The sequence below is a fragment of the Bombina bombina genome, chromosome 5, assembly GCF_027579735.1.
Source record: "Bombina bombina isolate aBomBom1 chromosome 5, aBomBom1.pri, whole genome shotgun sequence".
In the NCBI taxonomy this organism is placed as follows: Eukaryota; Metazoa; Chordata; class Amphibia; order Anura; family Bombinatoridae; genus Bombina; species Bombina bombina.
The window spans coordinates 836,056,068-836,070,771 of NC_069503.1; the positions used below are offsets into that span (position 1 = coordinate 836,056,068).

The following is a 14,704-nucleotide window of genomic DNA, read 5'->3' on the forward strand; positions in this document are numbered from 1 at the left end:
TACGACCGCTGTTTCTTAACTTTTGTAAGGCTCGCGCAGAAACAGCTGCATTAGCTGCTTTTTGAATCGGCTCCAAAGTCTCCATTAATTACAAATGTAATGACAGACAGATATGACATTGCACATGTGCCACTGTACCCAATGTGCCCAAGGAGGCTAAATATAATCTGTCTTATGTGTTACTGCAGTCAAGGGAATTAATATACTGGGCTTTGTGTGTTACTGCCAGCCCCTGTGGATAATATATCTGCTGCTAGTTGTTTACTGGCAACCATTCAGTTAAAGTTATTGCTTTGTGTGTGTTACAGGCAACTAGAGGAGGTATAAAATTACTGCATTTTATTATGCAACTGGCAGTCAAATGGAAAAATCATTACTCAGTTGTGTGTGTGTATATATATATACATATATATATATATATACATACTGTATATAGTAGGGTCTAGGATGGGGCCTAGAGAGGAACCTTGGAGGAGGGGACATTTTGTGACCCCCCTTCACCTATTACTCATGCCTGGTCACCTGTAGGTAATTCAGTATCTGGCAGACTGAAGTGTCAGTAACATACTGGCCCTTTTGACCCTTCAGATGTTAAAAGAAGTAATTACAATGAATACATGTACAGTTCTAGGGGTTTCAAGGCAGTCCATTGTGAAATGTAATTGGGATAAACTCATGAATAAATCGTATAAAATTATGACTCTCCCATCTTTACTAGACCCCACAATTGTTAAAGTGACAGTGTTCTGTAAAATGCTATCCCCTTTAAAGTTTTTTTCCAGTGATCCATTTTCTCACCGGTATGTTTTCAATTGTTTACAAATGCTTTCTTTTAGCTTTATTTTGTAATTTGAAATATGTGTTTTTGCCTTTTGAATCCATCACATATACTGACAATTTAAATACTGCAGTATTGACTACAAAAAAAAAAAAAAAAAGCTATGTAAACAAGAGCCAACAGAAGAAATCACACTCCCAGTGAGGGTGGGAGATATAGTGTAATTAAATTGTACATTTTCAATTGCTCTAAGTATTAAGCTTTGCATGTACATATAAAGATACAATTAGTGAGCCTTTGTGTGTATAGAGAGAGGTAAGATAAGGATGTCTGCTCAGCCTTTTTAAATTGGCTATGGTTTCAAAGAGCAATTACATCTATTTCATATAGTAGAATAAACCAAAGGGAGATATTCTCATACATTTCACACTCTGCAGCTGGTATAACAAGTTATTAGAAACTCATTCATTTTACAATACACTGGCCTCTATTTATCAAGCTGTCAACCGCAAATACGCTGGAATTTGTATTTGTGGCGAGCCTGATTCGCTGTACTTATCAAACCCTACAGACCGGCAAAAGTAGAATATAGTGACGTAGCATACGATCCGCCGGACTCAGTCCAACACAGATCGATGGTTACGTCACTACAGATGTTCCAAACGCAAGTTCGGCACAATCTGACTACTTTTGCTTGTTATCAAAAAACTATCAGGTACGCTCGCCACTATTCCGGCCCAGTGTACCTGGTTTTCAATCCGCCGCCCTGGAGGCGGCGGATGCCATAGGAATCAATGGCAGTCTGAAAGCAGTGAAAGCTTATGTTAGCTGCTGCCCGATATCCCATTGATTCCTATGGGAACGTGTACACCTAACACCCTAACATGTACCCCGAGTCTAAACACCCCTAATCTGCCCCCCCTACACCGCCGCCACCTACATTATACTTATTATCCCCTAAACCGCCGCTCCCGGAGCCCGCCGCAACGAAATAAAGTGTTTAACCCCTAAACCGCCACTCCCGGACCCCGCCGCCACCTACGTTATATGTATTAACCCCGAAACCGCCGCTCCCGGACCCCGCCGCAACTAAATAAAATGTTTAACTCCTAAACCGCCGCTCGCAGACCCCGCCGTCACCTACATTATATTTATGAACCGCTAATCTGCCCCCCCTACACCGCCGCCACTATATTAAATGTATTAACCCCTAATCCTAAATCTAGCTTTTTTAGGATTTATTTTTATTTTACTTTCAAGTTTGTATTTATTTTAACTAGGTAGAATAGTTATTAAATAGTCATTAACTATTTAATAACTACCTAGCTAAAATAAATACAAATTTACCTGTAAAATAAACCCTAACCTAAGTTACAATTACACCTAACACTACACTATAATTAAATTAATTACCTAAACTAAATACAATTAATTACAATTAAATAAAATTAACTAAAGTACAAAAAACCCCCCACTAAATTACAGAAAATAATAAAATAATTACAAGAATTTTAAACTAATTGCACCTAATCTAATCCCCCTAATAAAATAAAAAAGCCCCCCAAAATAATAAAAATCACTACTCTATACTAAATTACAAATAGCCCTTAAAAGGGCCTTTTGCGGGACATTGCCCCAAAGTAATCAGCTCTATTACCTGTAAAAAAAAAGACAATACCCCCCCAACATTACAACCCACCACCCACACACCCAACCCTACTCTAAAACCCACACAATCCCCCATTAATAAAACCTAACACTACCCCCTTGAAGATCACCTTACCGGGAGACGTCTTCACCCAACCGGGCTTAAATATACCTAGGTGCTTAACCCCCAGAATGGGGTTAAACACATAGTTAAAATTAGCTCTGGTTGGTATACATAACTAAGCATCCATCCACACCAATGGTTTAACATAAGGGAGACTGTTTACTATTTAGAAGAGCAACATGTGACCAATATATATGAAACTTCTGATCAGCCATAAAAGTTATTCAGATTTGACAGTTTTATACCACCAATATATAAACCAATAGATACTGACACTTTTTTCACAGTACTGTGTACTCTCTGTCTGAGCTGCTATGTGGAATGGTGGTGGAAGGGTGTGCAGATGGTCCCATTCCCTTCCCTGTAAAAGTACTGCCCTGAGAAGGAGAGGTCTTGGGAGTAGCCTTGCTACAATACATGCCGCACTACAGTGTGCACAGTGCACATTAGGTCGGCCAGGTGGTTGCTTTGTGATTTCCCTCTTCTGTGTCTGTAAGGGACTTCCCATCCAGGCAGCGGTGCGTACACAGCTTCCCCTGATTAGAATGATCCCCAACTGATGTAGCCCTGTAGCGGCCCACTGGCCCACTTGGAAATCTCCTGGGATCCTGGAAGACCATTGGCCCTAGCACAAAACATAATTTAAACCCTCAATTTAGCTCCTCTAATTTGCAAATTTATGAATTCCCTAATTTAATGAAATATGTTTTTACTTGAATGTAAACATGCACTAGGGTAATCTCAGCCAGCTACGTTGATATTAATAATGTGCAGACAGTAGTTCAGTCTGCCTGTCTAGGCCACTGGTGTTTATGTATAGCCATAAATGTTCTGACTGGATGCAATATCTTTAAACAAACACACAGCTTTTTAATGTAAGTTCTGACTTTAAAATTGCTTTTAATCTAATCAGTTTAACACAGGTTATTTATAATGATTATTTATAATGATCTTGTGTGAAGTATCTTGGTATTAGAATTTATAAGGATTTTTTCATGGCTTGTAATGTAATCTTCTCACTATACAATGCTTCTAATTTTATAATAGTAATGTTGAACACTGAAAACAATCTCCAAGTAATAATGTTGAGACTGGCTAAGTGTTGTTATTATTTTCTCAGACATACTTGTTATTTTTAACTCCACTACCACAAATAAAATGTGACAATTATTAACATGCTACATAATATTAAAACAAATATTTTACTTCACCAACAGATGATCAACATATGCTGTCGGCATTTAACATTGCACAAGCATTTCTAGTGAAATGCTTGTGCAATGCCATCTCCTGCACATTCACGGCCAATAGGCTGCTAGCAGGGGGTGTCAATCATCCAGATCATATCTGATCGGGATGATTGCTGTCCGCCACCTCAGAGGTGGTAGATGAGTTAAGGCGCAGCGGTCTTGGGACCGCTGTTTCTTAACTTTTGTAAGGCTCGCGCGGAAACAGCTGCATCAGCTGCTTTTTGAATCGGCCCCAAAGTCTCCATTAATTACAAATGTAATGACAGACAGATATGACATTGCACATGCGCCACTGTACCCAATGTGCCCAAGGAGGCTAAATATAATCTGTCTTATGTGTTACTGCAGTCAAGGGAATTAATATACTGGGCTTTGAGTGTTACTGCCAGCCCCTGGGGATAATATATCGGCTGCTAGTTGTTTACTGGCAACCATTCAGTTAAAGTTATTGCTTTGTGTGTGTTACAGACAACTAGAGGAGGTATCAAATTACTGCATTTTATTATGCAACTGGCAGTCAAATGGAAAAATCATTACTCAGTTGTGTGTATATATACATATATATATATATATATATATATATATATATATATATATATATATATGAGCTAGGAAAGGGAGGGCACTCTCAGGATTTATATACATCAAAGTTAGTTTATTGTTTATAACAACAACGTTAGAAAGTCATAAGGATAGGTCTACGTTTCGGCTTACATAGAAGCCTTCATAAAGACCGATGAACAACTGTTAAACGAAGAAGAAATAAATAACAGATTTAAAAACACAAAACATTTTGTGACCCCCCTTCACCTATTACTCATGACTGGTCACCTGTAGGTAATTCAGTATCTGGCAGACTGAAGTGTCAGTAACATACTGGCCCTTTTGACCCTTCAGATGTTAAAAGAAGTAATTACAATGAATACATGTACAGTTCTAGGGGTTTCAAGACAGTCCATTGTGAAATGTAATTGGGATAAACTCATGAATAAATAGTATAAAATGATGACTCTCCCATCATTACCAGACCCCACAATTGTTAAAGTGATAGTGTACTGTAAAATGCTATCCCCTTTAAAGTTTTTTTCCAGTGATCCATTTTCTCACCGGTATGTTTTCAATTGTTTACAAATGCTTTCTTTTAGCTTTATTTTGTAATTTGAAATATGTGTTTTTGCCTTTTGAATCCATCACATATACTGACAATTTAAATACTGCAGTATTGACTACAGAAAAGCTATGTAAACAAGAGCCAACAGAAGAAATCACACTCCCAGTGAGGGTGGGAGATATAGTGTAATTAAATTGTACATTTTCAATTGCTCTAAGTATTAAGCTTTGCATGTACATATAAAGATACAATTAGTGAGCCTTTGTGTGTATAGAGAGTGGTAAGATAAGGATGTCTGCTCAGCCTTTTTAAATTGGCTATGGTTTCAAAGAGCAATTACATCTATTTCATATAGTAAAATAAACCGAAGGGAGATATTCTCATACATTTCAAACTCTGCAGCTGGTATAACAAGTTATTAGAAACTAATTCATTTTACAATACACTGGCCTCTATTTATCAAGCTGTCAACTGCAAATACGCTGGAATTCCGCAGCGTATTTGTGGCGAGCCTGATTCGATGTAGTTATCAAACCCTACAGACCGGCAAAAGTAGAATATAGTGACGTAGCATACGATCTGCCGGACTCAGTCCGACACAGATCGATGGTTACGTCACTACAGATATTCCAAACGCAAGTTCGGCACAATCTGACTACTTTTGCTAGTTATCAAAAAACTATCAGGTACGCTCGCCACTATTCTGGCCCAGTGTACCTGGTTTTCAATCCACCGCCCTGGAGGCGGCGGATGCCATAGGAATCAATGGGAGTCTGAAAGCAGTGAAAGCTTATGTTCGCTGCTGCCCGATATCCCATTGATTCCTATGGGAACGTGTACACCTAACACCCTAACATGTACCCCGAGTCTAAACACCCCTAATCTGTCCCCCCTACACCGCTGCCACCTACATTATACTTATTAACCCCTACACCACCGCTCCCGGAGCCCGCCGCAACAAAATAAAGTGTTTAACCCCTAAACCGCCACTCCCGGACCCCGCCGCCACCTACGTTATATGTATTAACCCCGAAACCGCCGCTCCCGGACCCCCCCGCAACTAAATAAAAATGTTTAACCCCTAAACCGCCGCTCGCGGACCCTGCCGCCACCTACATTATATTTATAAACCCCTAATCTGCCCCCCCTACACCGCCGCCACTATATTAAATGTATTAACCCCTAATCCTAAATCTAGCTTTTTTAGGATTTATTTTTATTTTACAGGCAAGTTTGTATTTATTTTAACTATGTAGAATAGTTATTAAATAGTCATTAACTATTTAATAACTACCTAGCTAAAATAAATACAAATTTACCTGTAAAATAAACCCTAACCTAAGTTACAATTACACCTAACAGTACACTATAATTAAATGAATTACCTAAACTAAATACAATTAATTACAATTAAATAAAATTAACTAAAGTACAAAAAAAACAAACACTAAATTACAGAAAATAATAAAATAATTACAAGAATTTTAAACTAATTACACCTAATCTAATCCACCTAATAAAATAAAAAAGCCCCCCAAAATAATAAAAATCACTACCCTATACTAAATTACAAATAGCCCTTAAAAGGGCCTTTTGCGGGACATTGCCCCAAAGTAATCAGCTCTATTACCTGTAAAAAAAAAGACAATACCCCCCAACATTACAACCCACCACCCACACACCTAACCCTACTCTAAAACCCACCCAATCCCCCATTAATAAAACCTAACACTACCCCCTTGAAGATCACCTTACCGGGAGACGTCTTTACCCAACCGGGCAGAAGTGGTCCTCCAAACGGCCAGAAGTCTTCATCCTATCCGGGCAGAAGAAGACATCCAGACGGGCAGAAGTCTTCATCCAGGCGGCATCTTCTATCTTCATCCATCCGGAGCGGAGCGGATCCATCTTCAAGATATCCTGCGCTGAGCATCCTTCCAGGCCGACGACTACCCGACGAATGAATATTCCTTTAAATGACGTCATCCAAGATGGCGTCCCTTGAATTCCGATTGGTTGAAAGAATTCTATCAGCCAATCGGAATTAAGGTAGAAAAAATCCTATTGGCTGATGCAATCAGCCAATAGGATTGAGCTTGCATTCTATTGGCTGTTCCAATCAGCCAATAGAATGCGAGCTCAATCCTAATCTGCTGCTCCGGACACCGCTGCCACCTACATTATACTTATTAATACCTAATCTGCTGCCCCCAACATGGTCGAACCCAACATTTTATTTATTAACCCCTATTCTGCCCCCCCAACATCGCTGCAACTATATTAAATTTATTAACCCCTAAATTTAAGTCTAACTCTAACCCTAACACCCCCCCTAACTTAAATATAATTTAAATACATCTAAATTAATTTACTATAATTAAGTAAATTATTCCTATTTAAAAATAAATACTTACCAGTAAAATAAACCCTAAGCTAGTTACAATATAACTAATAGTTACATTGTAGCCATTTTAGGATTTATATTTATTTTACAGGCAACTTTGTATTTATTTTAACTAGGTAGAATAGTTATTAAATAGTTATTAACTATTTAATAGCTACCTAGTTAAAATAAGTACAAAATTACCTGTAAAATAAATCCTAACCTAAATTACAATTATACCTAACACTACACTATCATTAAATTAATTACATAAACTAACTACAATTAAAATAAATAAACTAAAGTACAAAAAACACTAAATTACAGAAAATAAAAAAATGATTACAATTTTTTTAAGCTAATTACACCTACTCTAATCCCCCTAATAAAATAAAAAAGCCCCCCAAAATAATAAAAATCCCTACCCTATACTAAATTACAAATAACCCTTAAAAAGGCCTTTTGCGGGGCATTGCCCCAAAGTAATCAGCTCTTTTACTTGTAAAAAAAATAAAATACCCCCAAGTGACGTCATCCAAGATGGCGTCCCTTCAATTCCGATTCTGATAGAATCCTATCAGCCATTCGGAATTAAGGTAGGAAAAATCCTATTGGCTGATGCAATCAGCCAATAGAATTGAGCTCGCATTCTATTGGCTGATTGGAACAGCCAATAGAATGCAAGCTCAATCCTATTGGCTGATTGGATCAGCCAATAGGGTTGAACTTCAATTCTATTGGCTGTTTGGATTGGGTGGGTTTTAGAGTAGTGTTGGGTGTGTGGGTGGTGGGTTTTAATGTTGGGGGGGTATTGTATTTTTTTTTACAGGTAAAAGAGCTGATTACTTTGGGGCAATGCCCCGAAAAAGGCCCTTTTAAGGGCTATTTGTAATTTAGTATAGGGTAGGGAATTGTATTATTTTGGGGGGCTTTTTATTTTATTAGGGGGATTAGAGTAGGTGTAATTAGCTTAAAAACATTGTAATTATTTTTTTATTTTCTGTAATTTAGTGGGGGGGTTTCGTACTTTAGTTTATTTATTTTAATTGTAATTAATTGTAGGTAGTTTTGGTAATTAATTTAATGATAGTGTAGTCACAGGCACAGGGAAAGCAGCACTCGTGAGGCACTATAAAGTTAAAACATAGGTTTATTCAAAAATAGATTAAAAATGAAGGCATAGAACAGCAGGTTAACCCCTTAAGCATTTCATGCCGCAAACGGGCACTTAATCATAGGGATGGGTGTTTACACATGGACAACAACCAATCAAAAACCCAGACAACAAATTTAAAATACAAAAACATAAAAGCATGCTCAAATGAACATGAATGTGTTACAAATATGAAAACAGGTGGTAAAGGATCAAAACGAAAATCCAAATGAAAATACAAGTTTGTTGCAATATTATTCCATTGTTAAAAAAGCATATTGAAAAAGACAGCAACATTTACAATTGATATTATGTTATCTCCATAACTTGTTGCTCTATTTGTGTAATCTTTTCACTTGATCTCCCAACAATGAAATTGCATAAATGGAAAAACTAGTTATAATAATTGAATGTAATACACTATGAAAAAATAAACACATATTTTCAACAGATTGTAAGTGATGTTCAAAGAAATGTACTGTTACTAGTTTAAGGACACAACAAGTATGAATAATGGTTCTGACCTAGTACGGTAGCACAAGTATAATATGATTACTACTTTATAAAATGCAAGAAATACACACTATATAATTATGCAGAACATAGTCATGAACATATAAAACTTTGTATGTCAGCCCCAACTAGAAGGTAAGTCAGAGTGTTTGTTCCAATCTACATTAGAAAAATATTACCAGAAAAGATACCTGTCAATATGCGTGGATATGTAGTCTAATTCAAAATATAAAGCCACTTCTTATAAATTTGAAGATCAAGAACTATAGCTGTGTGATAAACAATGACCAAAAGTTAGACAATGTGTACTAATGTACAAATATATTACCTTAAAGATATCAGTAAATAAATGAATCAATGATAATATTAATATTAATGTTAATACTGATGTTAAACATGTACTACCAATACACATGACTTAATAAAGACCAAACAAGGGAAATATATGACTTAACCATAGTGTACTGCAAATTCATGCAATGTTTTATTCTAATTTTTGTTTTAATTTTAATTTTTAATTTTAATCCGAATCCTTATTGAAGTTTTTTGTGTCATTTATGTGTTCCCTCATGCGAGATCTCAATTCCCTACTGGTCTGACCGGTATACTGCATTTTGCAAAGATTACACTCCAAAAGGTACACAACATACTCACTTCTGCAATTCGCATAGAACTTAATGTCAAAATTCTCTTGTGTAACAAAACTGGTGAAGGTAGCCCCTATACCAATAATATCACAAGTTAAGCATGGTCCTGTGCCACATCTAAAAGTGCCCTTTCTATGTAACCAACTCTCTCTATCATTTTTCTTAGAGCACACTAAACTTGGTGATAATCTATTGGACAGGGTTGGTGCCTTTCTAGGGACAAATTTGCAGTTATCAATAGTTTCACACAGAACCTCATCTTGTCTTAGAATATATAAATTCCTCTTCAGGATGTTACATACTTGATTAAATTGATTGGAATATTCTGTGGAAAAGACTACAGCTGAATCATTAAATTCATTATTTCCTTTCATGGTTTTAGACACTATCGGCTAGATTTAGACTTTTGTCTGTAACGACCCGTGTATCTAACGCTGGCTTTTTTCTGGCCGCACCTTTAAAATAACTCTGGTATTGAGAGTCCACAGAATGGCTGCGTTAGGCTCCAAAAAAGGAGCATAGAGCATATTTAACGCAACTTTAACTCTCGATACCAGAGTTGCTTACGGACGCGGCCAGCCTCAAAAACGTGCTCGTGCACGATTCCCCCATAGGAAACAATGGGGCTGTTTGAGCTGAAAAAAACCTAACACCTGCAAAAAAGCCGCGTTCAGCTCCTAACGCAGCCCCATTGTTTCCTATGGGGAAACACTTCCTACGTCTGCACCTAACACTCTAACATGTACCCCGAGTCGAAACACCCCTAACCTTACACTTATTAACCCCTATTCTGCCGCCCCCGCTATCGCTGACCCCTATATATTATTTTTAACCTCTATTCTGCCGCTCCGTAAACCGCCGCTACTTACATTATCCCTATGTACCCCTAATCTGCTGCCCCTAACACCGCCGACCCCTATATTATATTTATTAACCCCTAATCTGCCCCCCACAATGTCGCCTCCACCTGCCTACACTTATTAACCCCTAATCTGCCGACCGGACCTGAGCGCTACTATAAAGTTATTAACCACTAATCCGCCTCGCTAACCCTATAATAAATAGTATTAACCCCAAATCTGCCCTCCCTAACATCGCCGACACCTAACTTCAATTATTAACCCCTAATCTGCCGACTGGAGCTCACCGCTATTCTAATAAATGTATTAACCCCTAAAGCTAAGTCTAACCCTAACACTAACACCCCCCTAAATTAAATATAATTTTAATCTAACGAAATAAATTAACTCTTATTAAATAAATTATTCCTATATAAAGATAAATACTTACCTGTAAAATAAATCCTAATATAGCTACAATATAAATTATAATTATATTATAGCTATTTTAGGATTAATATTTATTTTACAGGTAACTTTGTAATTATTTTAACCAGGTACAATAGCTATTAAATAGTTAAGAACTATTTAATAGCTAAAATAGTTAAAATAATTACAAATTTACCTGTAAAATAAATCCTAACCTAAGTTACAATTAAACCTAACACTACACTATCAATAAATTAATTAAATAAAATACCTATAATTATCTACAATTAAACCTAACACTACACTATCAATAAATAAATTAAATACAATTCCTACAAATAAATACAATGAAATAAACTAACTAAAGTACAAAAAATAAAAAAGAACTAAGTTACAAAAAATAAAAAAATATTTACAAACATTAGAAATATATTACAACAATTTTAAACTAATTACACCTACTCTAAGCCCCCTAATAAAATAACAAAGCCCCCCAAAATAAAAAAATGCCCTACCCTATTCTAAATTACTAAAGTTCAAAGCTCTTTTACCTTACCAGCCCTGAACAGGGCCATTTGGGGGGCATGCCCCAAGAAGTTCAGCCCTGAAGATCTCCCTACCTTGAGTCGTCTTCACCCAGCCGAGCCAAATTCTTCATCCAAGCGGAGCAAGAAGAGGTCCTCCATCCAGTAGAAGTCTTCATCCAAGCGGGGCAGAAGAGGTCTTCCATCCGATTGAAGTCTTCATCCAAGAGGCATCTTCTATCATCATCCATCCGGAGCGGAGCGGCAGCATCCTGAAGACCTCCGACGCGGAACATCCATCCTGGCCGACGACTGAACGACGAATGACGGTTCCTTTAAATGACGTCATCCAAGATGGCATCCCTCGAATTCCGATTGGCTGATAGGATTCTATCAGCCAATCGGAATTAAGGTAGGATCAGCCAATCGGATTGAACTTGATTGAACTTGATTCTGATTGGCTGATTCCATCAGCCAATCAGAATATTCCTACCTTAATTCCGATTGGCTGATTTAATTGTAGATAATTATAGGTATTTTATTTAATTAATTTATTGATAGTGTAGTGTTAGGTTTAATTGTAACTTAGGTTAGGATTTATTTTACAGGTAAATTTGTAATTATTTTAGCTATTAAATAGTTCTTAACTATTTAATAGCTATTGTACCTGGTTAAAATAATTACAAAGTTACCTGTAAAATAAATATTAATCCTAAAATAGCTATAATATAATTATAATTTATATTGTAGCTATATTAGGATTTATTTTACAGGTAAGTATTTATCTTTAAATAGGAATAATTTATTTAATAAGAGTTAATTTATTTCGTTAGATTAAAATTATATTTAATTTAGGGGGGTGTTAGTGTTAGGGTTAGACTTAGCTTTAGGGGTTAATACATTTATTAGAATAGCGGTGAGCTCCAGTCGGCAGATTAGGGGTTAATAATTTAAGTTAGGTGTCGGCGATGTTAGGGAGGGCAGATTAGGGGTTAATACAATTTATTATAGGGTTAGTGAGGCGGATTAGGGGTTAATAACTTTATTATAGTAGCGCTCAGGTCCACTCGGCAGATTAGGGGTTAATAAGTGTAGGCAGGTGGAGGCGACGTTGAGGGGGGCAGATTAGGGGTTAATAAATATAATATAGGGATCGGCGGTGTTAGGGGCAGCAGATTAGGGGTACATAGCTATAATGTAGGTGGCGGCTCTTTGCGGTCGGCAGATTATGGGTAAATTATTGTAGGTAGCGGGCTGCAACGTTGTGGGGGGCAGGTTAGGGGTTAATAAATATAATATAGGGGTCGGCGGTGTTAGGGGCAGCAGATTAGGGGTACATAAGTATAACGTAGGTGGCGGTCGGCAGATTAGGGGTTAAAAAAATTTAATCGAGTGTCGGCGATGTGGGGGGGCCTCGGTTTAGGGGTACATAGGTAGTTTATGGGTGTTAGTGTACTTTAGAGCACAGTAGTTAAGAGCTTTATGAACCGGCGTTAGCCCAGAAAGCTCTTAACTACTGACTTTTTTCTGCGGCTGGAGTTTTGTCGTTAGATTTCTAACGCTTACTTCAGCCACAACTCTAAATACCGGAGTTAGAAAGATCCCATTGAAAAGATAGGATACGCAATTGACGTAAGGGGATCTGCGGTATGGAAAAGTCGTGGCTGAAAAGTGAGTGTTAGACTCTTTTTTGAATGACTCCAAATACCGGCGGTAGCCTAAAACCAGCGTTAGGAGCCTCTAACGTGGTTTTCACGGCTACCGCCAAACTCCAAATCTAGGCCTAAGCATTGCTGTGTATGACTGCTCGTTTGGATGAAACTGGTATCAAGTAATTTCTCACTATAGCCCCTTTCGCTTAATCTTTCTTTTAATAAAGTCGCCTGTTTCCTAAAAAAAACATCCGAATTGGTATTCCTCCTAAGTCGCAAAAATTGTGCCCTAGGTATTGATTTTAATATATGTGGTGGATGACATGAGTTGGCATGAAGAATGGTGTTACCAGCAGTGGGTTTGCGAAAAGTATCAGTTATAGTACCAGTATTAGTGTCTCCTATTAATTTAAGATCAAGAAAATTGATTGTGTCATGTCTACATTCCCCGACAAACATTAAGTTTAAATTATTGTCATTCAGGAATTCCATAAATGTATTCTCATTAACTGTTTCATCCACTATGAATATCAAATCATCAATAAATCTCATGTACATGACAATGGACTCTACAATTAATTAATTTAATGATAGTGTAGTGTTAGGTGTAATTGTAATTTAGGTTAGGATTTATTTTACAGGTAAATATGTACTTATTTTAACTAGGTAGCTATTAAATAGTTAATAACTATTTAATAACTATTGTACCTAGTTAAAATAAATACAAAGTTGCCTGTAAATAAATATAAATCCTAAGATGGCTACAATGTAACTATTAGTTGTATTGTAGCTAGCTTAGGGTTTATTTTACAGGTAAGTATTTAGTTTTAAATAGGATTAATTTATTTAATTGTATTAATTTTATTTCGTTTTATTTAAATTATATTGAAGTTAGGTGGGGTTAGACTTAGGGTTAGACTTAGGTTTAGAGATTAATACATTTAATACAGTAGCGCGACTTTGGGGGCTAATAAATGTAGGTAGGTGTCGGCGATGTTATGGACGGCAGATTAGGGGTTATTAAAATTTATCTAGTGTTTGCAAGGTGGGAGTGCGGCGGTTTAGGGGGTAATATATTTATTACAGTGGCTGCGATGTCCGGTCGGCAGATTAGGGTTTAAAATTTTTATTTAAATGTTTGCGATGTGGGGGGGGGGGGGCTCGGTTTAGGGGTTAATAGGTAGTTTCTGGGTGTTAGTGTACTTTTTAGCACTTTAGTTAAGAGTTTTATGTTACGGTGTTAGCCCATAAAACTCTTAACTACTGACTTTTAAATGCGGTAGGAGTCTGGACAGGAGAGGGTCTACCGCTCAATTTTTCCAGCAATCGTAATACCGGCGTTAGGAAAATCCCATTAAAAAGATAGCATACGCAATTGACGTAAGGGGATTTGCGGTATGCAAAAATCGCGGAAAAAAAGTGAGTGCTACATCTGTACCTGCCAGACTCGTAATACCAGCGGGCGTTAAAAAGCAGCGTTGGGACCCCTCAAAGCTGCTTTTTAAGGCTAACGCAAGACTCGTAATCTAGGCGTTAGGGTTTATTTTAAAGGTAAGTATTTATTTTTAAATAGGAATAATTTATTTAATGATAGGAATATTTATCTAGATTAATTTAAATTATATTTAAGTTATGGGGTGTTAGGGTTAGATTT

General features: G+C 37.0%; 1 protein-coding gene across 1 annotated transcript in view; it reads left to right on the forward strand.

Moving 5' to 3' along the window:
* The window catches only part of LOC128660878 (mitochondrial enolase superfamily member 1), a 197,737-nt gene that overhangs the window by 42,087 nt on the left and 140,946 nt on the right, over nt 1–14,704 (forward strand). The window lies entirely within an intron of this gene.